This window comes from Bos indicus, chromosome 4 (genome assembly GCF_029378745.1).
Source record: "Bos indicus isolate NIAB-ARS_2022 breed Sahiwal x Tharparkar chromosome 4, NIAB-ARS_B.indTharparkar_mat_pri_1.0, whole genome shotgun sequence".
Taxonomy (NCBI): Eukaryota; Metazoa; Chordata; class Mammalia; order Artiodactyla; family Bovidae; genus Bos; species Bos indicus.
In genome coordinates this window covers 70,297,204-70,322,992 of record NC_091763.1, presented here as the reverse complement: position 1 = coordinate 70,322,992, position 25,789 = coordinate 70,297,204, and the positions used below count along the sequence as shown (strand labels likewise).

At 43.5% G+C, this 25,789-nt stretch overlaps 1 long non-coding RNA gene across 1 annotated transcript; it reads right to left on the bottom strand.

Annotated features, from left to right (window-relative positions):
• Positions 1-240: 240 nt before the first annotated feature.
• Positions 241-25,457, bottom strand: LOC139182730 (uncharacterized). The gene is made up of 2 exons (XR_011566269.1): positions 12,855-25,457; positions 241-9,287 (listed from the first exon to the last, which is right to left on the bottom strand). It is a non-coding gene; the product is annotated as an uncharacterized lncRNA (long non-coding RNA).
• Between the last annotated feature and the right edge of the window lie 332 nt (positions 25,458-25,789).

Below are 25,789 nucleotides of genomic sequence, written 5' to 3'. Positions count from 1 at the left end.
AATTTCTTCAGTTATTGAAATGGGTGTCCTCGACTAAAGAAAAATCAGTGCCTTCAGTTTCACCTAGTCTAACGTCACAAGATTTTTATTGTATACTGTTTTCTTTCTTTAGAGAGAAATAGAGCCTATAGCCTCAAATACTGTCAGAAAGGAATGAACATGCTCTGTGGGAACAGTAACAGCTCTTACACATTCCAGCTCCATACCTTCCATCAGAGGCAGCCTGCATATAATGGTGACCCCAGTGTCCCGAAAGGTCCAAATTGAAGTGGCTCCTGCATTTTCTATCTAGAGGATACCAAAGTGTTCTTTAGCAATTTAATTTTCAATATAATAAAAAGTTTATTCACAGGTAAGATCAATAGAAAACAGGCAGGACTATAACTAACATTCATGTTGTCAAAGGCCAAAATGTATGCAGCCAGAGACAGCTGACTGTCTAGACCGGAGAGAAATGTTTTTTCAACTGGGGCACCCAGAATTCCAGATCTCAGGGTGCTTCCTACCCCACAACCACCTTCCCTCCACACAGAGGGACCCCTTCCCCTTCCTGCCTGTAGACTGGGTTTTCCAGGTGCCTCCACTTTCTGAAAGCCGGAAAGTCCAAAGTTCCAGTGTACTGGGCGGTACTGCGGCAATTTCAAAGGCCTCTTGGGTGGAGGAATTACAGGGGAGAAGCCTGAAGATTGAAGCCTCTGATGCAGAGGAGATGCCTGGAAGGGAAGTTTCCAGGCAGCTGTCCTCTTTGTTCACCTCCACCCCAAGGAGCAGCTCTTGGGCTCTCTGGGAATGGTGGAAGTCTCACAATGTGGCCTAGGGCTCCCAGTTCTTCTGGATCTCTTCCCAAAACACAACCGCACCCTCCAAAGGCACAGCGGAGAAGTACAGTGTTGATGCCTATGTGGGCCCCAGGATGGGCAGTTGACTCAGATGCCTGGTGCTTCTCTGGCATCTGCTGGGATGCAGGAAATGTCAGGACACTCCCTGCTTGGGGCAACTCCAATGGCTCTGCCAGATTTGAAGAGCTCTGGCCCTGCCTTCAAGGCAAAAGGTTGAGTCCCTGAATATATAGTGAGGCAAGGGGCACAGAGATCTGGTCAGAGCTGGGAAAATAAGCATGAATATCTCTACTCACATCTCCCACACAAATGGGGCTTCAACTGTGTAGACTGAAGCTACAGAATCCTGGGGAAGATGCATTATGAGTGACGCTTTCCTGCTATTTTGCAAAAATTTTTTGACGGTGACTGAACGGTCCTCCAGCCTCACTAGCATAACTGCAGGTTACTATTTTTACCAAGCCCAGAAAGCATGTGAAGCCTCATCTGCCCAGCTGAAGGGCTTCACCTCCTCCCCCACCTCCACAGTTGTTTCTGAAAATCCCCAGTGAGTGTGCCTTTTCTCAGAAGCAAACACACCTGGGTCCCCAGGGTGTGGCCTGCTTCTGAGAGGCCTTGAGCCGCTAGAGGGACGAGTCGCTTCCTGGCCTTGGCTGCTGCGCCCCCAAAGAGAGCACACTTTCTTGGCCGTACTTCTTCATCTTGATACTACCATCACCCTTCAGTCCACCAGACACTGGTCCTGCTTTCCTTACAGAAATCCAGAAAGGCCCATTTCCCCAACTTAGGACTGAACCCTTACCAGGATCCACACTGGAAAACAACCCCTTCCCCACCTGCTTGCATTCATTCTCTCCATAAGAGTCTCTGAAGTTCTCAGACTTGGGCAAGGGTGGGATTCACCTGGGGAGACTGTTAGAAATTCTACCTCACCAGAGATTCTAATCCAGTAGCTTCGATGAACTACTTTTTTCTTTTTCAATTCCATTTGTAAACATCTGACCTACAAACAAACTCTTTATTTTCATCTTTTAGCTGCCACATGGCTTGTGGGATCTTAGTTCCCTGACCAGGGATCAAAACTGCATCCCCTGCCTTGGCAGCACAGTCTTAACCACTGGACTGCCAGGGAAGTCCTGATGAGCTGCTTTTAAACAAGCTCCTCAGATGATTCTGAAGCACATGGCCCGGATGACACTTTGAAAAAAGTCTGGTAGAGACAATGTGATGGTGACTAACACACACTAGGTTTTATGTGGAGAGGAAGCCAAAGAGCATCTGGAGGAACTCCACAGTAAAGAATGTGGTGGATAAAAGTGGTCAGTATGTACAGGGCTAAGAGAGTAGAAAATCAGCAGAAAGCATCAAAATGGCAACCGTGGTAAGCAATCAGAGCTCTGGGATGGATGGTACAGGGGATTAGCACAGCACCTCCACCCCCAGCTTCTTCCCTCTCCCAGACAGGGTGCCAGGAAAGAAGCCACCAGCACCCCACTTCCCATTAACCAAGTCCTTCTATGTGCTTTTTCATGCAGGCCAACACAGCCAGCAGAAAAGGAGTGTCTGTTAGAATGTTCCATCATATGAAGTGGGGAAATGACAAGCTTATGCAAAGCAGTGTCAACAGGGCCTTTCCGAAGCGTCTTCACCTGTGATGGAACTTTAGCTATTTGTGCAGCTAACCGACTAATTACTGCCAGCATCCTCCCTCTGCCTTCCTGTTCCCATCACTCTTTAATTCATCTTTTCCTCTCTACAAGCAGATTGGGGAATGGCTTCATGTAGACTAGAAAACAGGCATGAAAGAGGGAAATGAGTGGATTTGGGAGGGCTGCCATTGTTCACATACCAGAACACACTCAGTGTACTGAAAAGTCATTTTCAGAGCACAGAGACACACAGGTGTCCCCCATTCCTCTCCTTTTGTGGAGGACATGATTATCGACTCTTCTCAATAGCTACTCACTCCCTCAGCCACTTAGTACATGGCATTCCTGTCCAGCCCAAATTGTGTCCAAAGCTGGTCCCATCAGACTACAGCAGTGCTGTCCAACAGAAACATAAAGCAAGCCACAAACATAATGCTGTTTTCTAGTAGCCACACTGTAAAAAGAAGCAGGTGAAATAATTAACTTCTAAAATACATTTGCTGCTGCTGCTGCTGCGAAGTCCCTTCAGTCATGTCCGACTCTGTGCAACCCCACAGACGGCAGCCCACTAGGCTCCTCTGTCCCTGGGATTCTCCAGGGAAGAACACTGGAGTGGGTTGCCATTTCCTTCTCCAATGCATGAAAGTGAAAAGTGAAAGTGAAGTCGCTCCCTTATATATATCCAAAGTATCATCATTCAAACATATAATCAGTATAACAATTATTGAGATACTTTACATTCTTTTACTTCATATGAAGTCTTCAAAGTTGAGTGTGCTTTTTACACTTACAGCACATGTCCATTGGAATAGTCATATTTCAGGTATTTATTTCTAGTTTATTTCCAGTTTATAGTTACCAACCCATCTCCCTCCACCCTCATGCATGCGTGCTCAGTCAGGTAACCCCATGGACTGCAGCCCACCAGGCTCCTCTGTCCATGGACTTTTCCAGGCAAGAATACTGGAGTGGGTTGCCATTTCCTTCTCCATATTTCAGGTATTTAATAGACACATATGGTAACCACTACCATAATGGACAGTATAGGAGGACTTTAATCCCATGTTTTAGACTGGGATGGGCAGAATGGGGAATATTCCAAGCTTTGAGTAAGAAAACATATTACCCCTTCTGGTTACTGGCAGCCTTCTATGACCATGAGGTGATCCGGGCTGGATCCTTGGGTCCTAGATCATATACCTGAGTTTTGCTGCTTCAGAGCCTGACTGCCTCTGAACTTCTAGTAATGGGAAAAGAAACATTTCTCTATTACTGAAGTCCGTGTGAGTCCCCCTTTCTGTTATATGCAGCAAAAACATGCTTATGTATATACCCTCCCATCAGTATTCAAACCACAAAAGAGTGTCCCAACCTTTGGTGTGATGGATTTACTTGCCATTCCAAGCAAGTGGATACAAGCCAAACACATTTCTTCTCCACGTTATAAATTTGGAGAGCCAATAAAACCCTAATCCATCTATTTCCCTGAAGAGTTACTATTTTTACTCTTGTTTAAATACTACTCCAATTGATCTATTCTTAATGAAGTTAAGGTAGCACTTCATATTAAATATTTTAGAAGCAAAAGTAGACTCATTTCCTCTAAGTGCTGTTTCAAACAAAATGAGTCCATTGTTAAATACAGATATAATCACAATAAAATAAAATTCAGTTCAGTTCAGTCGCTCAGTCGTGTCCGACTCTTTGCGACACCATGAATTGCAGCACTCCAGGCCTCCCTGTCCATCACCAACTCCCAGAGTTCACTCAAACTCATGTCCATCGAGTCAGTGATGCCATCCAGCCATCTCATCCTCTGTCGTCCCCTTCTCCTCCTGCCCTCAATCCCTCCCAGCATCAGAGTCTTTTCCAATGAGTCAACTCTTCGCATGAGGTAGCCAAAGTATTGGAGTTTCAGCTTTAGCATCATTCCTTCCAAAGAAATCCCAGAAGTGATCTCCTTTAGAATGGACTGGTTGGATCTCCTTGCAGTCCATGGGACTCTCAAGTGGCTTCTCCAACACCACAGTTCAAAAGCATCAATTCTTCAGCACTCAGCTTTCTTCACAGTCCAACTCTCACATCCATACATGACTACTGGAAAAACCAAAGCCTTGACTAGACGGACCTTTGTTGGCAAAGTAATGTCTCTGCTTTTCAATATGCTATCTAGGGTGGTCATAACTTTCCTTCCAAGGAGCAAGCGTCTTTTAATTTTATGGCTGCAGTCACCATCTGCAGTGATTTTGGAGCCCAAAAAAATAAAGTCTGACACTGTTTCCACTGTTTCCCTATCTATTTCCCATGAAGTGATGGGACCGGATGCCATGATCTTAGTTTTCTAATATTGAGCTTTAAGCCAACTTTTTCACTCTCCTCTTTCACTTTCATCAAGAGGCTTTTTAGTTCCTCTTCACTTTCTGCCATAAGAGTAGTGTCATCTGCATATCTGAGGTTATTGATATTTCTCCCAGCAATCTTGATTCCAGCTTGTGCTTCTTCCAGCCCAGCGTTTCTCATGATGTACTCTGGATATAAGTTAAATAAGCAGGGTGACAATATACAGCCTTGATGTACTCCTTTTCCTATTTGGAACCAGACTGTTGTTCCATGTCCGGTTCTAACTGTTGCTTCCTGACCTACATATAGGTTTCTCAAGAGGCAGGTCAGGTCGTCTGGTATTCCCATCTCTTTCAGAATTTTCCAGTTTATTGTGATCCACACAGTCAAAGGCTTTGGCATAGTCAATAAAGCAGAAGTAGATGTTTTTCTGGAACTCTCTTGCTTTTTCCATGATCCATTGGATGTTGGCAATTTGATCTCTGGTTCCTCTGCCTTTTCTAAAACCAGCTTGAACATCTGGAAGTTCACAGTTCACGTATTGCTGAAGCCTGGCTTGGAGAATTTTGAGCATGACTTTACTAGCCTGTGAGATGAGTGCAATTGTGCAGTAGTTTGAGCATTCTTTGGCATTGCCTTTCTTTGGGATTGGAATGAAAACTGACCTTTTCCAGTCCTGTGGTCACTGCTGAGTTTCCCAAATTTGCTGGCATATTGAGTGCAACACTTTCACAGCATCATCTTTTAGGATTTGAAATAGCTCGATTGGAATTCCATCTCTTCCACTAGCTTTGGTTTGTTCGAAGTGATGCTTCCTGAGGCCCACTTGACTTCACATTCCAGGATGTCTGGCTCTAGGTGAGTGATCACACCATTGTGATTATCTGGGTCATGAAGATCTTTTTTGTACAGATCTTTGGTTTACTCTTGCCACATCTTCTTAATATATTCTGCTTCTGTTAGGTCCATACCATTTCTGTCCTTTATTGAGCCCATCTTTGTATGAAATGTTCCCTTGGTATCTCTAATTTTCTTGAAGAGATCTCTAGTCTTTCCCATTCTATTGTTTTCCTCTATTTCTTTGCACTGATCACCAAGGAAGGCTTTCTTATCTGTAGACCTTGCTATTCTTTGGGACTCTGCATTCAAATGGGTGTATCTTTGCTTTTCACTTCTCTTCTTTTCACAGCTATTTAAGGCTTCCTCAGACAGCCATTTTGCATTTTTTGCATTTCTTTTTCTTAGGGATGGTCTTGATCCCTGTCTCCTACACAATGTCACGAACCTCATTCCATAGTTCCTCAGGAACTCTATCAGATCTAGTCCCGTAAGTCTATTTCTCAATTCCACTGTATAATCGTAAGGGATTTGATTTAGGTTATACCTGAATAGTCTAGTGGTTTTCCCTACTTTCTTCAATTTAAGTCTGAATTTGGCAATAAAGAGTTCATGATCTGAGCCACAGTCAGCTCTCGGTCTTGTTTTTTGCTGACTATATAGAGCTTCTCCATCTTTGGCTGCAAAGAATATAATCAATCTGATTTCGATGTTGACCATCTGGTGATGTCCATGTGTAAAGTCTTCTCCTGTGTTGTTGGAAGAGGGTGTTTGTCATGACCAGTGCATTCTCTTGGCAAAACTCTATTAGCCTTTGCCCTGCTTCATTCTGTACTCTAAGGCCAAATTTGCCTGTTACTCCAAGTGTTTCTTGACTTCCTACTTTTGCATTTCAGTCCCCTTTAATGAAAAGGATATCTTTTTTGGGTGTTAGTTCTAGAAGGTCTTATAGGTCTTCATAGAACCATTCAACTTCAGCTTCTTCAGCATTACTGGTTGAGGCATAGGCTTGGATCACCGTGATATTGAATGGTTTGCCTTGGAAACGAACAGAGATCATTCTGTCGTTTTTGAGACTGCATCCAAGTACTGCATTTCAGGCTCTTGTTGACTATGATGGCTACTCCATTTCTTCTAAGGGATTCTTGCCCACTGTAATAGATATAATGGTCATCTGAGTTAAATTTACCCATTCCAGTCCATTTTAGTTTGCTGATTCCTAGAATGTCGACTTTCACTCTTGCCATCTTCTGTTTGACCACTTCCAATTTGCCTTGATTCATGGAACTAACATTCCAGGTTCCTATGCAATATTGTTCTTTTTAGCATTGGACTTTACTTCCGTCACCAGTCACATCCACAACTGGGTGTTGTTTTTGCTTTGGCTCTGTCTCTTCATTCTTTCTGGAGTTATTTCTCCACTCTTTTCCAGTAGCATATTGGGCACCTACCAACCTGGGGAGTTCATCTTTCAGTGTCCTATCTTTTTGTCTTTTCATACTGTTCATGGGGTTCTCAAGGCAAGAATACTGAAGTGGTTTGCCATTCCCTTCTCCAGTGGACCATATTTTGTCAGATGTGCAACTTCAGAAGATTCTTGCTACCAGTGGATAATTGCTGTTATCTGTTCTTGAGTCAAATTGAATTGAAATCAGTACCTATCCATTACTCTGGGAGGAATTTCCTTCTGAGTTGAGGGTTTGAAGATGATTCTTCCTGAAGGTCTTACTGTAGGCAAGGTTGACCTTGCCAAAGTACCTATCCTAACTGGTGCATTTACTGCACCATAATTGTATCTGATGCTTTAAAAGCCTTTCTTTTGAAAGTAAGTTTTATTACAAAATTACTCTTATAATGCTTGCATTGAATTTCCGTTCTGAAAGTATTTGCCATGTACTACTAAAGAGAACACTATTAATATAATTTCTCTAAAAATCTGGATCATTATCCAAGTAGTTTTCAAATTCTAATTTTATATAAGCATTCATCACCACAAATAAATACAGGAATCTCTCAACATTTCTCTTTCCTTTCAAGAACCAAATGTGTATTTGGCAGGAAAGCAGTACAACTCATGTTACTTTCCCCTAGAGCTTCAGGAGTAAATATTTTCCACTATCAATATCTCCAGTCACAAATACAATCCAGAAATCACTAAGTCTGCATTTCAGAGCTGATTAAGACACACCAATGAAGTAGGAAGCAGGCCTAGTTTTCTTCCAGAGATGATGAAAGTTTATGAAATTCAAGGAGTTAAAAAGATAAATTAGGGGCCACTGGCTCACTCTAAAACCAACCACAGTTAGAGTGGGTACTCCTGTGGTAATGGGGCATGCCATAGACTAGGATCTGTGTTCCCCACCCAGCTCGACCTCTTCTGATCCATCCAGTTTGGGACTCTGATCAGTGAAATGGGGATGAAAACATCACCATGGCTTCTACCCCACAGCATTGCTATGGAGAGCAAATGAGATAATAAGATATTATATACAGAAAGCTCAGAAAGCTATAAACTGCTCTACTGAAGGCAGTTATTTGTTGCTGTTGTTTAGTCAGTCATGTCCAACTCTTGAAATTCCATGGACTATAGCCTAGGCTTCCCAGGTGGCACTAGTGGTAAAGAATTTGCCTGCCAATGCATGAGATGTAAGAGATGTGGGTTTGATCCCTGGGTCGGGAAGATTCCCTGGAGAAAGGCATAGCAACCCACTCCAGTATTCTTGCCTGGAGAATCTCATGGACAGAGGACCCTGGTGGGCTACAGTCCATAGGATTACAGAGAGTCAGATACGACTGAAATGACTTAGCATGCACACACAGACTATAGCCTGCCAGGCTCTTCTGTCCATGGGATTTCCCAGGCAAGAATACTGGAGTGGATTGCCATTTCCTTCTCCATCTTCCAAACACAGGAATTGAACCCACATCTCCTGTATTGTCAGGCACATTCTTTACCACTGAGCCACCAGGGAAGCCCAGAGTTATCTAGGCCCTTGCAAAGACAGTTACCATTCAATCACCTTAAAGAATGCTAGAACTTTATATATTTGATTAATCTTTTAATTGCTTGCAATCAGGCCTCCATCTCTGTACACCATAACACGTTCTAAAGAATGTCACAACTTTGAAGTTGACAAAGCATAGAGATGAACTCACAAAGGAACTAAAAAACAAACTGCCCCATTACATAGCAGCCTATAATTCCTATCTCCCCTGACCATCTTAATTTACACAACAGACTCTTCCTCCAAAATTGCCTATAGAAGGGATCTTTTGAAAATCAAATCACACTTTATATAGAGAGAGTTAGTTCATAGGGCCTGCAGTAGTAAATCCTTTGGAAAGTGAATTATTATCCTTAATCTATCTGTTGTGTAAATACAGATTTTCATATCCTGGGTTTGCTTGAAATATATATATACTTGAACTGCAGGGTCCCCAGGAGTGATTTATTCTTCAGCTGCAGCTAACAAACTGCGGTTCTCGATGCATGATTGCTTTGGCAGTGCAATTGGGATTAAGAAGGAAGGCGATGGCTCAGGCCTCCAGCACCATGTGTGGGGATGACTCACTCAGGATTCTAACATGCTCCATTGTGGTCCTCAAGAAGAGAATTTCTTTCCTTTTAAATGAAAGGCAATCTTAGTTATAAATACTTATATTACATGAATTCCAAATAACAGTTTTCTTAACTACAGGCTCCCAAGGGCCTACTTTCTTATTAAGCATATAGTTTACCTGTGTAAAAGTATACCATGCAGTTAATAAGTGCTACATAAATATGAATTAATAGAACAAACGTTCAGAGAAAAAACCAGTAAGCACCTGGAAGACTATGTACTTACTCTAAGGATTCAATAACATTCCTTTATTAATAACTATTATACATCAAATCTAAAACACAAATTCTCAGCTGGACTGAATCATCATTTTGGTAAAGCAAATGTTATGAATATGAATGAATGAATGTACATCATTTTATTGAGTCCTCTCCTGCTTGCATTTTTCTCTTTCCAAAGCATTTCATTGTGTCCTGCTGAAGAATTGTACACTGATCTTTCAGCTAGGTAAATTGAGGCAAACATTGTCTTACGGGCACTTGGGATTTGTATTAATTAAGTATGGTAAGGCAGAGAAGGCAATGGCAACCCACTCCAGTACTCTTGCCTGGAAAATCCCATGGACAGAGGGGCCTGGTAGGCTGAAGTCCATGGGGTTGCTAGGAGTCGGACACGACTGAGCGACTTCACTTTCACTTTTCACTTTCATGCATTGGAGAAGGAAATGGCAACCCACTCCAGTGTTCTTGCCTGGAGAATACCAGGGGCAGGGAAGCCTGGTGGGCTGCCGTCTATGGGGTTGCACAGAGTCGGATACGACTGAAGCGACTTAGCAGCAGCAGCAGCAGTATGGTAAGGCAGGCAGATACAGAAAAGACTGTCATAAAGGAAGAAGGTTTTTATATTTATAGATCCTTAAAAACAGGTGACAGCATGCCACGCAAGGCCATGTGGTAAAGTCAAGGGCAAGAATGGTGCTATTCCTCAGACAAGAAGATGGAGAACAAAGTGTCTAAAGAGGTCGCTGCCCAGGGGGCCACAGAGGAGATGAAACCAAGGCCCCTGCTCCTCCTGAGGGTGGTACTTCCAAGATGGCACCTGTACCACTGACCAGGAAGGCAGAGGCCCCCAAGGACCCAACATGGCATTCCCACCAAGGCCTTGTCATCCAATATGGCCAATAAGAAGGCAGCAGCTGAGAGTTAGAGGCAGGTGGAGAGAGACTGAGATTCTACTCTTCTATTCCCCTAAAAACCATCACTCCATTTATTTCTCTGTAACCCATGTATTAGTATCAACAAAGACTTCCCCTTGGCCCCTTTGCACACAAAGGTCAGTAGGAAGCAGAGAGAGGGAAAAGCGTGGGCAAGAGCCTTTATTGTGGTTTCTGCAGGAAGGTGGACAAGGTAAGGTAAGCAGGTTTAGTATTGGCAAGTTTGAATAATTTCAGGGGTCTCCAGAGTGAGGGGCTGTCTCTAGGTATCTGGATCTGGGGTGATGAGGTCAGAGGAGTGATGGCTCAATGAGTAAGAACCCACCAGAGGCAGTGGTTGGGGATGTGGGTTCTGAACTGGTTGGTCTGCATATGAAAGGCAGGCTCACAGGTGAGGTGTTTGCTCTCACTGGGCATTAACTGGCCCCGGAAAGGGCAGTCTCTACAGGGTCAGCAAGACTCTGAGATGTCAAAGCACCAAAATGCAGAATAAAAAGACATGACTAATAGACACACCAACTGTAATTCTCTGGAATTACACAGGAAGTGAGAGTTAAGGTCTAAACATGTATTTCACCCCTCATTTCTCCTGAACTCAGGAAGATTCTTTCTGAGAATTTCAAAGAAATGAAAGCTGAAGTAAAGAAATAAAATCTTACTTGTCTAGGACTCTTCACTGAATAACCATAAAACCACTCACTTGAACTGATAATGCATGGAAGTCCTCAAAATAGAATATGTATCAATTCCATAAATACATTATGAATTCATTAGGGTTAGGTTTTGCTCTATGTGGCTTAAAATCAACTTAACAATGGCCTAACCAATGTAAAAGCTTTGTCTTTTTCATGTAAGTGAAATCTAGAAGCAGGCAGTCCAGGATGGCTATGGGACTATTCTCCACTGAGTCCTCAGGGATCCAGACTCATTTGAGCTCAGGCTAAGCTCTCTCAAGATCCTCTTTTGGCCCCAATGTTAGAAGATGACAGCAACCATATTTCAGGCAGCATGATGAAGGAGGGAACAAAAAATAAGAAAGTAAAAGGTATATATGGAGAAGAAAATAGCAAACCACTCCAATATTCTTGCCTGGAAAATCCCATGGACAGAGAAGCCTGGTGGGCTACAGTCCATTGGGTCACAAAGAGTCAGACATGACTTAAAGACTGAGTAAGAGGCATATATCAGCTATGTTTCAAAGATGATTCCTAGATTTATCACATGACTTTTATCCTTGTTGGCCAGAACTTAGTCACATGGCCATGCCTAGATACAAAAAACAAAAACAAAAACAAAAAAACTGAAAAATGTAATTATTTAGTTCAACTAAAAATCAAAGTTTCTATTGCTCCAAAAGAAGACTGGACTTGGGAGAGAACTAACAGTTCCCATGCCAGCATTCTGTATTGAATTTCTACCACCTATCCTTCCAAATTCCCTTCTCTTTTATACCACAACCAACACCTCCAAAAGTAGTAGTCTAGAAACTTTTCAAGCCAGAAATCTGAATGTCAGCCTAAGCTTCATTTTCATTTAGGCCAAAACTAAGTTTGGCTTCTCGCACATCCTAAATCTCTCTTAAGCAATTTCGCGTGAGTTACTACCATATGAACATGTAAATTGGTGCGGCCACTGTGGAAAACAGCATGGAGGTTCTTCAAAAATCTAAAAATAGAGTTGCCATATGATCCAGCAATCCCACTGCTGGGCATATATCCAGAGAAAACTATAATTTGAAAAGACACATGCACCCCGATGTTCACTACAGTACTATTTACAACAGCCAAGACATGGAAGCAACCGAAGTGCCCATCAGCAGCTGAACGGAAAAAGAAGTGGGACATGCCTACAGTGAAATACTATTCAGCCATTAAAAAAGAACAAAATAATGCCATTGGCAGCAAAATGGATGGACCGAGAGATGATCATACTAAGTGAAGTAAGTCAGATAGAAAAAGACAAATATCATATAATATCACTTATATGTGGAATCTAAGATACAACATGAACTTATCTATGAAACAGAGATAGACTCACATACAGAGAGAACAGACTTGTGGCTGCCGAGGAGAAGGGGGATAGAGGAGGGATGGATTGGGAGTGTGGGATTAGCAGATGCAAACTATTATAAATAGAATGGATAAAGAACAAGATTGTATTGTACAGCACAGGAAACTATATTCAATATCCTGTGATAATCTATAATGGAAAAGAACATGAAAAATAAGGTATATGCATGTATAACAATCATTTTGCTGTACAGCAGAAATTAACCCAACTTTGTAAATCAACTATACTTCAATAAAATAATTTTTTTTTAATTACTACTACCATAACCTCCTATCTGGTCTACCATTCTCCAGATTTACTGCCCACATCCCCTGCTCAACACCCACAAACCTATTCCAAATCATACTTCTCTCTGCAGCAGGAGCTATTTGTCAACATGTTCACCACGTCTCTTCCTGTGTATAGCCCTTCAGAGGCTCCTGATGGCTTTTGGCATAAAGTCCAATATCCTGGCATTGAATATTAGGCTCCCTGTGATGTGTGGTCCCTGTGTGTCTCTTGCCTTGTCTTCTTTCTCCTACACTTACAAGCCCATACTATAACAGCCCATGAAGTCTCAAACACAGCATGTAGAAATGCATGGAGTCACTGAAGATCTCTGAAGACCCATTCTGAAGATCTCTGGGCTTCATAACATTAATCAAAGATATCATGCTATTGTTTTAAAAGAGAGAAGTGGGCATGTTGGCATCAAGAAGAATAAGGAGAAAGGTTTCTTTCGATTATAATCATTCCGGGCTGGAAACTTTCCAATCCAGGGTCAACCTAAAAAGAAATGTTGGAAGATAAATATATGCTTTAACTAAGTCCACAAAAGAAAACCCTGGAAAGCAAATATATGGAAGGATGTGGTAATCTCACTTATCATCATATTAAACATCTAAAGAACCCACATCAGTGAAGATAGATTGAAATTACATTAACTGTCAAAGGTACTAAAGCACACATAAGGTTAAGACCCCCAGACTCACTTACACATTCAAGTCTTCATGGAATGGCCACTATGTGTCAGTCAGTCAGTTCAGTCACTCAGTCATGTCCAGCTCTTTTCGACCCCATGGACAGCAGCACGCCAGGCTTCCCTGTCCATCACCAATTCCCAGAGCTTGTTCAAGCTCATGTCCATTGAGTCAGTGATGCCATCCAACCATCTGACAAATGTTGGGATGTAGCAACAAGTCAAGTACAAATGATCTCACCCTCATGGAGCTTAGAGTCAAAACCAGTGTGGCCCATGTTCTAGGAATGGTGCTAAAATTTATTTTCAGTAAATCATATTTCAGAAACAAAATGAAATCTCTTGTGTTGCATTGTGGAGGAAGGAATGATATAAGGGAGTAAAAGTTTTCTACTATTTTCTGTTTTTCTACTCAAATTTAGTTTTTCAAGGTAAATTATTCACAATTTATTGTACAGTGAAGTGCCAAATAGTGATTTCAATTTGAAATCACTATTTGGAAGCCAGAAGGATGAACTGAATTCAATTTTCAGTTTTCACAAGGCACAGATAAATCCTGATCAACTGTTAACATCAGATGGTTTAACAGCCCCAGCTAGGCTTGCTTAACCATCCTCTTCCTTTTCTCTCATCCCCAGACAACACTGTGACACCCTTACAAACCAATTCTCAATGGCTTTTCAAAACTGCATTAGTTGTCTTTCCTCTCCCCTAACATACACACACACACACAGAGCTTATGAAGACTGAAAAAAACTGAAGGCGTATTTTCCATAGCACTTCAGCTCATGGTAATAACTTCAAGATAAATGTTGACTCACAGGGAAACAGCAGCCAACTGGAATTGTAACTTAAGAAATGAAATTAAAAGCAAGACCTTATCTGCAAATACTAGTTATTTTTCTGTGCTGCTACAGGGGTTTTCAGAGTCGGACATGACTGAAGCAACTTAGCAGCAGCAGCAACAGGGGTTTATCTTCGCCACTGAGATGGAACACATTTTCTGACAGCATGCTGCATAATTAGGAAAACAGTTCTAAAGATCCTCTAATTAAGGGTGCCATTTTCAGTGAAGGTGAACCCAGGTCTAGCCCAGGAAGTTGTGACGGACACAAGTCCCCTCCCAAATCATTGAAGAAAATGACACCTTTAACCTCTTCTTGTTGGAGAAGGCAATGGCACCCCACTCCAGTACTCTTGCCTGGAAAATCCCATGGTCAGAGGAGCCTGGAAGGCTGTAGTCCATGGGGTCGCTGAGGGTCGGACACGACTGAGAGACTTCACTTTCACTTTTCTTTTTCATGCATTGGAGAAGGAAATGGCAACCCACTCCAGTGTTCTTGCCTGGAGAATCCCAGGGATGGGGGAGCCTGGTGGGCTGCCATCTATGGGGCCGCACAGAGTCGGACATGACTGAAGTGACTTAGCAGCAGCAGCAGCCTCTTCTTGTGAGCCTATGGAGGCCCATGGTAAATGTCTGCATAATCCCTGTCCTTTCCTATAAATTTCCTACCCCTAAGCAAGGGATGTGTAACTAAACTTTTTTAAGCAGCGACATATGATGATGATTTTAAACTTTGATTAGGAGCTCTTGAAGATAATTGTCTCTTCCTGTTTCATCCTCAAGTAAGATCTCCCCTTCTCTAATTTGGTCACAAAGTGGTTTCCTTTTAAAAGGACCATTCGAATTTTGGAAAAAACAAGAAGAAACAGTAATCACATACCACAGAATATGGGCACGGAGTTGCTAATAAATTTCATTGTCCTCTCACCTCCAATCCTTCTGCTGTCAAAAAAGTAGAAAAGAAGAAAAGCTAACCAGAAATCTAAAATCGATAGTGCTTTTGAATCAGTTAGCTCTTGTTCAGAAAGGGAGAAGGAGGGCAGAAGGGGGGGCAGCGACTACTCAGTTCTCCCATCCCCTTAAAAAAAAGTCACTTACAGATTAAACACCAAAGAGCACAAGTCTTGGTCCATGACCTGGCTCGGACTCTGCTCTGCCTCTTTGGGGTAGACAGGCTTGCTTTACTTCATTTGTCAAACCACAGTTTTAACCATAAAATGATGGTGCGAGGACAGTACCCAACACTCAGTAAGTGTTCAATTGCTGTGGGTAGAAATGTTTCTAATAAGAATTCTCATAAGAATGAATAAACATTGATGATTTACCATGTAGCAGGCACTAATAATTTTAATCTGTTCATCAGTCCTATAAGGTAAGTACTATTATCCTCCCTGTTTTAATGACTAGAAAGCTAAGGAACAAGGATGTTAAAAACACTTTCCCAGAGCCACAAAGCTACTAAGAGGCTAAGACCTCACTTGAACTCCAGCAGCCAGGTTTCAAGCAGCGCAGTCTGATAGACCTTCGTCCCAAGATTGAAATGTTCTATAACCTAAGTTGTTCGACATGGCAGCCACCAGTGAAATGCGATGACTGAGCACTTGGAATGTGGCTGGTGTGACTAAGGAATTGCATTTTTTATTTTCTTTCACTTTAATTCATCTAAATTTAAACAGCCACGTGTGATTCGTTGCTACTGTGTTGGACAGGCCAGCTCAAAAGGCTACACTGTTAACTACCGAAGATTAGGCCCATCCAGTGTGGGCATGAGACTTCAAAAAAGATAGTAACAAAGTAGGGATTAATTTATTTACACATGTAACTATAATGTGGGAGAGCATTACCTCATTACTAGCAGTATACTGAGCGACTTCACTTTCACTTTTCACTTTCACACATTGGAGAAGGAAATGGCAACCCACTCCAGTGTTCTTGCCTGGAGAATCCCAGGGATGGTGGAACCTGGGCTGCCGTCTATGGGGTCGCACAGAGTCGGACACGACTGAAGCGACTTAGCAGCAGCAGCAGCAGCAGTATACTATTGTCACAGTCATATTCTATTTGCCTTCTTCCCATGTGGCAAATTGTTTTTATCACAGAAGTATTATACTGTTAAAAAAGGTAAGAAACCAAAAGTGTATAAATCTATTAAGTGAAATTTCCTCTTTCCACCACCACTGCCTTCCCCATCTTAATCCCCTTCAGAGCAGAACATACAAACATGCCTATTCTGAGTATATATATACAATACTTAAGTGAACCTAGAAGGATCAAAATAGGATCAACCTCCTCTGTTGTTCTATAGTGTTTTCCTTGCTGAAACGTAAATCTCATTCATTCATCCATGTTGATTGCATGCATAGCTATTGGGCTGGCCAAAAAGTTCATTTGGGTTTTCCCATAAAATATTATAGAAAATCTGTATGAACATCTTTGCCAACCTAATACCTTACCCTCTCCACGGCACCCCACTCCAGTACTCTTACCTGGAAAATCCCATGGACGGAGGAGCCCGGAAGGCTGCAGTCCATGGGGTCTCGAAGAGTCGGACACGACTGTGTGACTTCACTTTCACTTTTCATTTTCATGCATTGGAGAAGGAAATGGCAACCCACTCCAGTGTTCTTGCCTGGAGAATCCCAGGGACGGGGGAGCCTGGTGGGCTGCCATCTATGGGGTCGCACAGAGTCAGACACGATTGAAGCGACTTAGCAGCAGCAGCAGTAGCTATTTCACTGTATGGCAATACTGCAGTTTATCAGTTCTCCACTGATGGACATTTTGATTAATTCTAAATTTTTGCCTTTAAAAATAGTATTGCAACAAGCGTTCACTCAGCATGGAGTTGCTGCTCTGTTAGACTGCTCCTTAAAAATGGTTCAAGAGACATTTCTGTTTGCCTACCCAAAAGACACACCCTCCTCCATCTTGTCTTTACTAACTGAATAAATTCAAATCAGGGTCCACTTCAACTCCTCATGAGTCAGAATGAAGTTCTGTTTGGTCCAGGCCAGTCATATGGTTCCACTTTCACTGGCAGTCATTGGTTAATGGCTGAGCATCCAACTCGATTGGCTCCAATGGGAAACAGTGTGAAGTGTCTGGGCCTTTGAGAAAACAAGAGGCCCTGGGACATTCTCCTGTCACATCCAGAGTTGATGCAGCCTTCACACAGCTATGAGAGGACCTAGTCTGAGAATGAGGCAAAGGAACTGGAATGGCAGAGGGAAAAATGGGAAAACCCAAATCCTTAATGCGCTGATGAGCTGCTGAATTAACCACCCCTTGAAGTCTCCCTCCTTCTGGGCTTCTTGTCAAGTGAGCTAAGTATTTCAGTCATTTGAGTTTGGGTTTGTAATACTTAGAACCCAAACTATTTCAACCAATGCAAATGGGATTGCTGGTTGAAAGGGTATGAAAGGAGTTTTATTCTGATAAGTACTCTAATCTCTGTTTAACCTTTTCATAGCATTAATATGAAAAGGACCTTAGTGGTTTGGATACATCTTCCATTCCCTAGGAGCTTCCCTGGTGGCTCAGATTGCAAAGCATCTGCCTGCACTGTGGGAGACCTGGGTTCCATCCCTGGGTTAGGAAGATCTCCTGGAGAAGGAAATGGCAACCCACTCCAGTATTCTTGCATGGAGAATCCCACGGACGGAGAAGCCTGGTGGGCTACAGTCCATGGGGTCGCAAAGAGTCGGACACAACTGAGTGACTTCACTTTCTTTTCTTTCTCTAGAATGGGAGCTTTATTACTCCCATTAATAATGTAGCTTTATTAGCTACAGTAGTCCAAGTATATTTAAACAGCGCATCCCTCAGTGTCCCCTACCTTCTGATGCACACAGATGATACTGTGTGTGTGTGCTCAGTCGCTTCAGTTGTGCCCAACTCTTTGTGACCCCATGGACAGTAGCACACCAGGCTCCTCTGTCTGTGGGGTTCTCCAAGCAAGAATATTGGAGTGGGTTGCCATCCCCTCCTCCAGGGGATCTTCCCAACCCAGGGATGGAAACTGGCTGGGTCTCTTATGTCTCCTGCATTGGAAAGTAGATTCTTTACCACTAGCACCACCTTTGTAATAAATATAAAATCAGAAATCCGGCCAGACTAAAGATGGGAAACTTCCAGAACTGTGCTTCCTAGACTTTCTCATATAACACTACATATAGTAAATGATAATATTTTAGGGCACACTGGGGTAAAGATAAAACTGTTCAAAGCCAACAGTTTTCAGTCTAAGGGCTCCAGCTGCCTGGCCTCCCTGAGGGCAGAGGAGAACAATATTTGGCCCACTTGAAACCAATTCATGGAACACAAACTGTGAGTGATACTCTAGAGAGATTTATCGTATCTCATTAATTCTAAGCAATGTATTTTTTCACATTTTTATCTCTGAAATTAAGATGCATCTTATAACGGATAACACCTTGTAAGTACTGCCAGCCAGGCAGCAGGTATCATCTCACTGACATTTTCTACCTTTGCACAAATTCAATCCGAAAATCTTCTGTAGGTCCCTTCTGGTAAGGCCAGGAAAACCCCAGCATCACGGGAAGTTATTGTCTGATGGGTAGAGAGTTTCAGTTTGGGGTGACGAAAAGTTCTAGAGATGGATGACGGTGATAGTGGCCCAACAGTGTGAATGCATTTAACACACTGAAGTATACACTTACAAATGGTTGAAATGGTAAATTTAATGTTATTTAAATTAAAAAAAAATTTAAAGGCCCAGCATCAATCTTACACAAAAGGTATCAGTGGCTTGGATGCAGAGACAACAGTGGGGTACCCTTCTAAGAAACAATTCATCTTTACCTGTGCTCTTATTGGCACAGAGGATGAGACTATGTGAAAAAATTAGCCATTGAGGATGCTGAATATGAGGTTCTAGGAAGACTTAAAGCAATTTCTCTCTCTGATAGTTTTCCTTGTTATGTACGCACAGGAGGACAGGAGACACACTTTGTTTTGGCAATTCTCTATTTGAGCCTGCAGATGCACCCTCTACCCTTTCCTACTCATGGAAGGCTGAACTCTATGGACATTTGGTTCCAAGTTTCTACTCCCTTGGGCTTCCCAGATTACTCGAGTGGTGAAGAACCTGACTGCCAATGCAGGAGACATGAAAGACGTGAGTTCAGTCCCTGGGTCGGGAAGATTCCCCTGGAGGAGGAAATGGCAACCCACTCCAGTATTGCTGCCTGGAGAATCCCATGGAGAGGGAAGCCTGGCAGGCTATAGTCCATAGGGTTGCAAAAAGTCAGGTGCGACCCAAGCACCTTAGCAAGCACACACACAGCAGGCACACACACATCTACTCCCCTGGCTCCTCTTTACTGGGCTGTGGGTTGGTCATTATTGCGTTCCTCCACCACAGGCCCCAGATCCTATGCTATGGGACAGCTGATTTCTACAGCAAGGGTCCCTAACTTCTGGGATCTAATGCCTGATGATCTGAGGTGGAGCTGATGAAATAACAGAAACAAAATGCACAATAAATCAATGCACTTGAATAATCCCAAAACCATCCTCCCCCCACCATCACCACTCAGGTTCCTGAAAAAAACTGTCTTCCATGAAACTGGTTCCTGGTACCCAAAAGATTGGGGACCACTGTTCTACAACCTTGGCTCTCTCCAGGATCTGTTCTTCACCCTTTGTGGCCTGGAAGTGGTACCTGCTTTCCATGCCAACCAACCCCAGGGCATCTAACTCTTTCCTACTGGTTTCCCCCAACCCTGCCTACACCCTTTGTTTAGTATTCTTTTCATCAAACCCTCAACAGTCCTCCAACTTTTGAGGGTGCTCTTTGTTTCTGGCTGGGCTTTAGAGGGTGATTTTTGTTTCTGGCTGGGGTTCTGCGTTTTTTTAAAATCATATCTTAATTAATCTAAAAGAGTTCTTTAAAATTTCCTTGAAAACCTAAGTGACACATAAGCATTGTGTCATAGTTTAGTTGGAAGCACTTTTTCCTTCTTAGTGACACATAAATGAAGGTACATCTTGAAACTGTTGACTTCTCAGATTTGATGAACTAGGATAAAATTTCCAATATACCATAAAGGGTTAAGGAGATGTTTCTAATATTACACTTCCAGAATTTACTTGAGATGATAGCCAAGCAAGTTTAATATTTCGAAATATCATACACAGTGCAGTTTAGTGCCAATTTCATTCCCTGGGTGAGTACGACCAGCAAAACGTATGTAAGGGCCTTAGGAGCAGGCTGCCTTGGAAGGTTGCCCTTGGTCAGCTGGTCTTCCTGCTCAGTCTGTCCACACCCCTCCTGTGCATCCCACTGGCTCTTGTTCTGTTCCCTGCTTTACTCTAATAGCTTAGAAACTGGCTCATCCACCTCTAAACAACTCACACTTCTTTGCTGCCAGAATACATCTAAAAAAGCAGAGCTCATCAGGTTTAAGATCCTTTAGTTACTCCATTTCAGGATCAAGTTCAAAAATTTAAATATACCACACAAGGCCCATCATGGTCTCCCCCTCCCAACCCCACCCGCCAATCTCCTTAGCCTCATTTCCTGTCACTCACTTGCACATGACTTAGCCTGCCACACATAAGAACTTGCAGACTCCTAAACACATCATACTGCTACACATTTTCACAAATCTGTACTTGCTGTTCCCTTGAACTAGAATGCCCTTCCCTCCATTCAGCTACCTCCTACTTATCCTATACCACTCAGCTCAGTTATCACCTGTTCTGGGAGGCTTTCCTGGACGTTCCAGGTTGAGTGATCAGTAGTTCCCAGCACTCTGAGCATCTCACACTACACTGAAACTGCTCACATCCAGGGGCTGACTCATGGTAGGAATGCAAAGTTATTCAATGAGTACATTAATAGAGTTATTTTTTATTTCTATTGCTTTCTTTGTACTGTATCAAGCAGGACACTTTGATGAAACTTCTGTTCTCTCTTTTCAGGATTCAACTCTGCCCAGTGGCAAAAGTGACCAGTGGACTCAAAATAGTAAAATAATGCTTAAAGTAGTGCTACCACAGGGCCTTGGGAACCAACCTCACATGCTAAAGATAGACGAAGATTTGCATTGAGGTATAAACCCTGATTGTATTCAATGCTTTTAACTTTGAACCCCTCAGGCTTTACCCTTTGCTGTAACCAACTAGACAACTGAATGATACCCAGTACAGCACAGCTGCTAAGACTATAGACTCTGAGCTAAGTCTAGCTGGGCCCGTGCCTTGCTTTAGCCACTGACCAGCTTTGTGCTGTGGGCATGTTATTTAACCTCTTTAAAGGCTGTTTCCTTATCTGTAAGATGGAAATGGCATTAACAGAACTGACCTTAGAGTAAATGATTTAACAAGTGAGAATGTTTATAATAGCACTTAGCATAAATAAAGTACTATTTAACTACTAGTTTTTTTGTTTGGTTGGTTTTTTCCCTATTAAAAGGTAAAGAGAGGCATGTCTGAGGAGCAAAGCAGACAAGTCATTTCAAGAGTAGCTTTTTGCTATGGTGAAGTCACTGCTAGCTCTCCTAGCACCAGTTAATAAAGTCACAGGTCAGAATCATGAGACCTTGTGTCTAATGTCGCCAGGGGTCTGCTGAAGACACACCATCCTCCATCTGGTTCCGCCAAGGTGACCAAAGTGACACAGGTTTTTATTCCTGACATGTCATGTACAGCAGGGTGCACAATGAGTTGTCTTTTTCTTTTCCTGCCCACAGCTTTAGTTTTTTGAAGGTTCCTCTGTGTCTGTAGCAATTATGTCATCAGAGCATCCTGTATGTACTCCCCGCATGAATAAGAAAAATTTAAGTCAAGTAACAAGAGAAGTTTAGCGGAAGAGTCATTCCTGAAATCACATGGGGCCTAGATGGTGGACTCCTCTGGCTCTTGGGAATCCCAAAAAACGTGTCTACCCCCCAGTCCTCCCCTCCACTATCTGAAGAATGTTGGGGGAGCACTTGGGAGTTCTTTGGAATAAGCTTTCTTAGAAATGCTAGGTTACCTAGCATTCTGCTCCTAGAAGGTGGGGTTGGGTATTAAATTCAGGTGAGGAATCAGTGACGTGTTTCACCAGTTTCTCATGGGAAGATTTTTCTAGCACCCTATTTCCCAACTTTTGCACTTGAAAATTAAAAGGTTCTTTTTAAAAAGTGAAAGGCTACCCATGTTTAATAATATATAGTTTCCATTGCACCTTAGTTTATTCACTTGAAATGTTGAAAATAAAGATGAGGGCTGGGCCATGCCAAGGAAGCTGCTGGTGATGGTACCCTTCAGCCTGACGATTCCACTTCCAATAGCATTCTGCCTCCCTAGCACTTCCCGTTCTCCTCTTCCTGGCATGATTTCCCTTCTTCTTTGATATTTTTATTGTCCACTTCTGGCACAAGAATAACCTCCAACCTGGTATTCTGGCTTATTTGTTCACTCCCCAATCCTTAGCCTCTAGAGTAACACCTGATACTCAGGAGATGACAAGACACAGGCTGCTGAATGACCAAGGTCAATGAGAAAATACTAAGTTTATCTTAAGCACCCCCAGCTTGCCCATTTTCCTGCTTCCACCCCCATCATCCTCAGCACCAGAGTATACCACAGCCCCATCTACTTAGTCCTTTAACTCACCAGCAGTCACAGGCAGGAGACAAAGCAAAAGATTCCTAAGCAAATCATTAAAGCATACAGTGAAAGCAGACATGATCCCACCAGGGGACTCCAAATCTTAACCTTCTTCGGAGGTGAGACCCTGATCTCATCTCTTTGCTTGGATGACTGCTCTCCCAGTCAACCACTCCACAGCCCCACCCTCAAAGAGTCACCTTCATTCTCTTGCAAGGCCGGTTTAAATTTTGTTGTTTAGTTCTTTTAGAATATCTTATGGACATATTCGTATACAAATATCAGGGGGAAGAATCCTTTTTACAAGTAAGCACATCTTATATCTCAAATGAATACAAGTACATGAGTTTGAAATACTTCATTTTACTGCACAGATATGATCCAGCCATCTTTGGGGTAAAGGATTGAAGAACTGAAGCAAAACAGTCACTGATGATTGAAAGGCAGGCGAATGGATAATAGCCACATAAAAGAGAATACAGGATGTCTTAGGATGAGGACACACCATTCCTGTGAAAAGCAACTAAGTCTTACCATTAAGCTCTGCTATCAAGCAACTGAATACTTGTCCCCTCCCTGCCCTCCATTGATCCTTCCTCCATTATCACCCTCTCTGGATGGAAATGGTGGCTTTTACAAAATCAAGGACCTCTCACAGACACAAACAGGTAACCACCCCCCAACCCCCACCCCCAAGGCTTCTGAAAAATCCTAAAAATTACATCAAAATTGAGTCATTCCTTCACTTGACTGTCAGCAACATGGCACATGAACTGTTTCCTTTTTACTCACCACCCTGTGCCGTGGGCCTGGCACCCAGCAAACACTTCAAGCATATTTGCTGGATAAATGCCTTTGTTAACACAAAGTTTTTGTAATTCTTTGGATCAATCAGCTCTCCAGCCAAAAGCTCATAAAATCAAAATAGGGCAGTGTCAATGGAACAGGACTATACACGGGTGCCAGTCACTGGCCCACTGCACAGAGCAGGCTATTGACAGGAACTCCCCAACCAAAACCCACATTCCAGCAATGAGGAGCAGTGTCTCCAGCGAAAAGTATCTCTACAGCCCCAAACAGTAAATATTCCCCCCCATCTGCCTCTCAAAATTTTCTTGACAAAAGTGCTTCCTTTCCATTAATAAAACCTATTTTTTAAAATATAAAAGTGAATTGGACCTAAATCAGAAACAGAATTGAGACTAGATCGCCAAACTCAGTCCTTGCAGGATCTCATTTATCTAGCAGGTCACTTGAGTAAAAGGACCATTATCCATGGCTTTTGTACAAATACATTTTCTTCTTCAAGGGTAGAGTTTAAATTCCTGTAAGGCACTGCACACCCACACACCCATTAATAAACCTGTGGCTCTCCTCTCCTCGCTCAATAAGTGAAGTCGGTCTTTTGAGTACCTTTTAAATAACCTTGAAAAGCCCAAACCTTTTTTTTTTTTTCTTTCCCCTTTCTTTCTTTTTTTAAACCAAAATCTCTGCAGTCAGGAGTCCACCATGGCAAAATGAAGGAAGGGAGATTCGGATTTCGGTTTAAGCCACCGGCTTCAAGGATGTTGACCACTTTCCCCACAGTGCTTGGACCCCTTCTGGCCTCGCCCCTCCCCCCAAGGGAAAGGCGCCGCGACGTGGCCACTGGGGCTACCCGGTCCCGAGTCCGCCGACGCCCTCGCAGCGGGTGATGATGGTGGTGGCGGCGGCGACGACGACCACAGTCCCTAGAGACAAAGTTCTGTAGTGCACTGACTTCTATCATACTCAGAGTCGGAGTGTCTCAGAACTTTGCCTCAAAAGACCAAACTGTCCTCCTCCAGAAGTTTCTTCCTGCAGGTGTGCTCCCCCACCAACCCCCAGCTAAAACAAAGAACAACTCGTTAAAAGCAATTTAGCTCAGGATGCGACCGATAATGGAACGGGTCATTAATTATGGAAAGTTACTGCTGCAGTCAGCAGGAGCAAATGCCCAACAAAAATGGTGTTTCAACAGCCCGGTTCGACAAATTCTGGTCTCAATGTCACAGCAAGCGGGCTGCTGCAATCACACACCCTCCCCCGTCTTCCAACCCATCCCAGATTAGAACCTACTCCCGGTCGAACCCCACCTTCTCCTCGGTCCTGCTATTTAAACTTTTGCAAGCTGCTAACTCACTCCACCTAACTCGTGGCAACTTTTTACCTTCCCTTCTGGAAAGTTGGTGGGGGAAGGGGCTGCCCGAAGACGAATTCTCGGAGCTGGAAAAGTTAAAGCAGGGGGAAGAGGGACGAATACAGGCTCGGGAAATGCCCCGCGGATGGGACGGCCCAGGGAAGCAAGGCAGCGCGGGGCCTCCACAGCGGCCCCCCTTCCCCCAGCCATTCCCACCACTCAATTCCCGGTCTTCCCACTGCCCGCGCCCAGTCCCAGAACTCGCGTCTATGCAGTCCTCTCCCCTCCGCTCCACCCACCCACTCTTTGGGATTCTCTCTGCCCCAGTAGTTAGCGAGCTTCCCGCTGATCCCCTGTACTTCCCCCTAGGACACACCAGCCCCTCTGTTCTGAGCCCCCGCCCTGCACCCCCGGCCCTTGCAGTCTCTGCGGCCAAGCGCCCTCCCAACCCCGACAGCCCCCCTCCCCCTACATACCGCACCTGAACAGCTGTTGCACCCGTGCAACAGGTCTGGAAAGTGTCTTCCCCACCTTCCCCCCCCCAACCGCTCGCCACAGTCCCCTACCCTACAACCCCCCAGAACCAGGGCCGGAGGGGCAGTGGGGTGCACAGGCGGCTGACGAAGTGCGGGATGCCCCGAAGCGCCGGGGACTGGGGGCGGGTGGTCGGGCTCCGGCCTCCCAGGGCCGGGGCGCCCTCCCGCG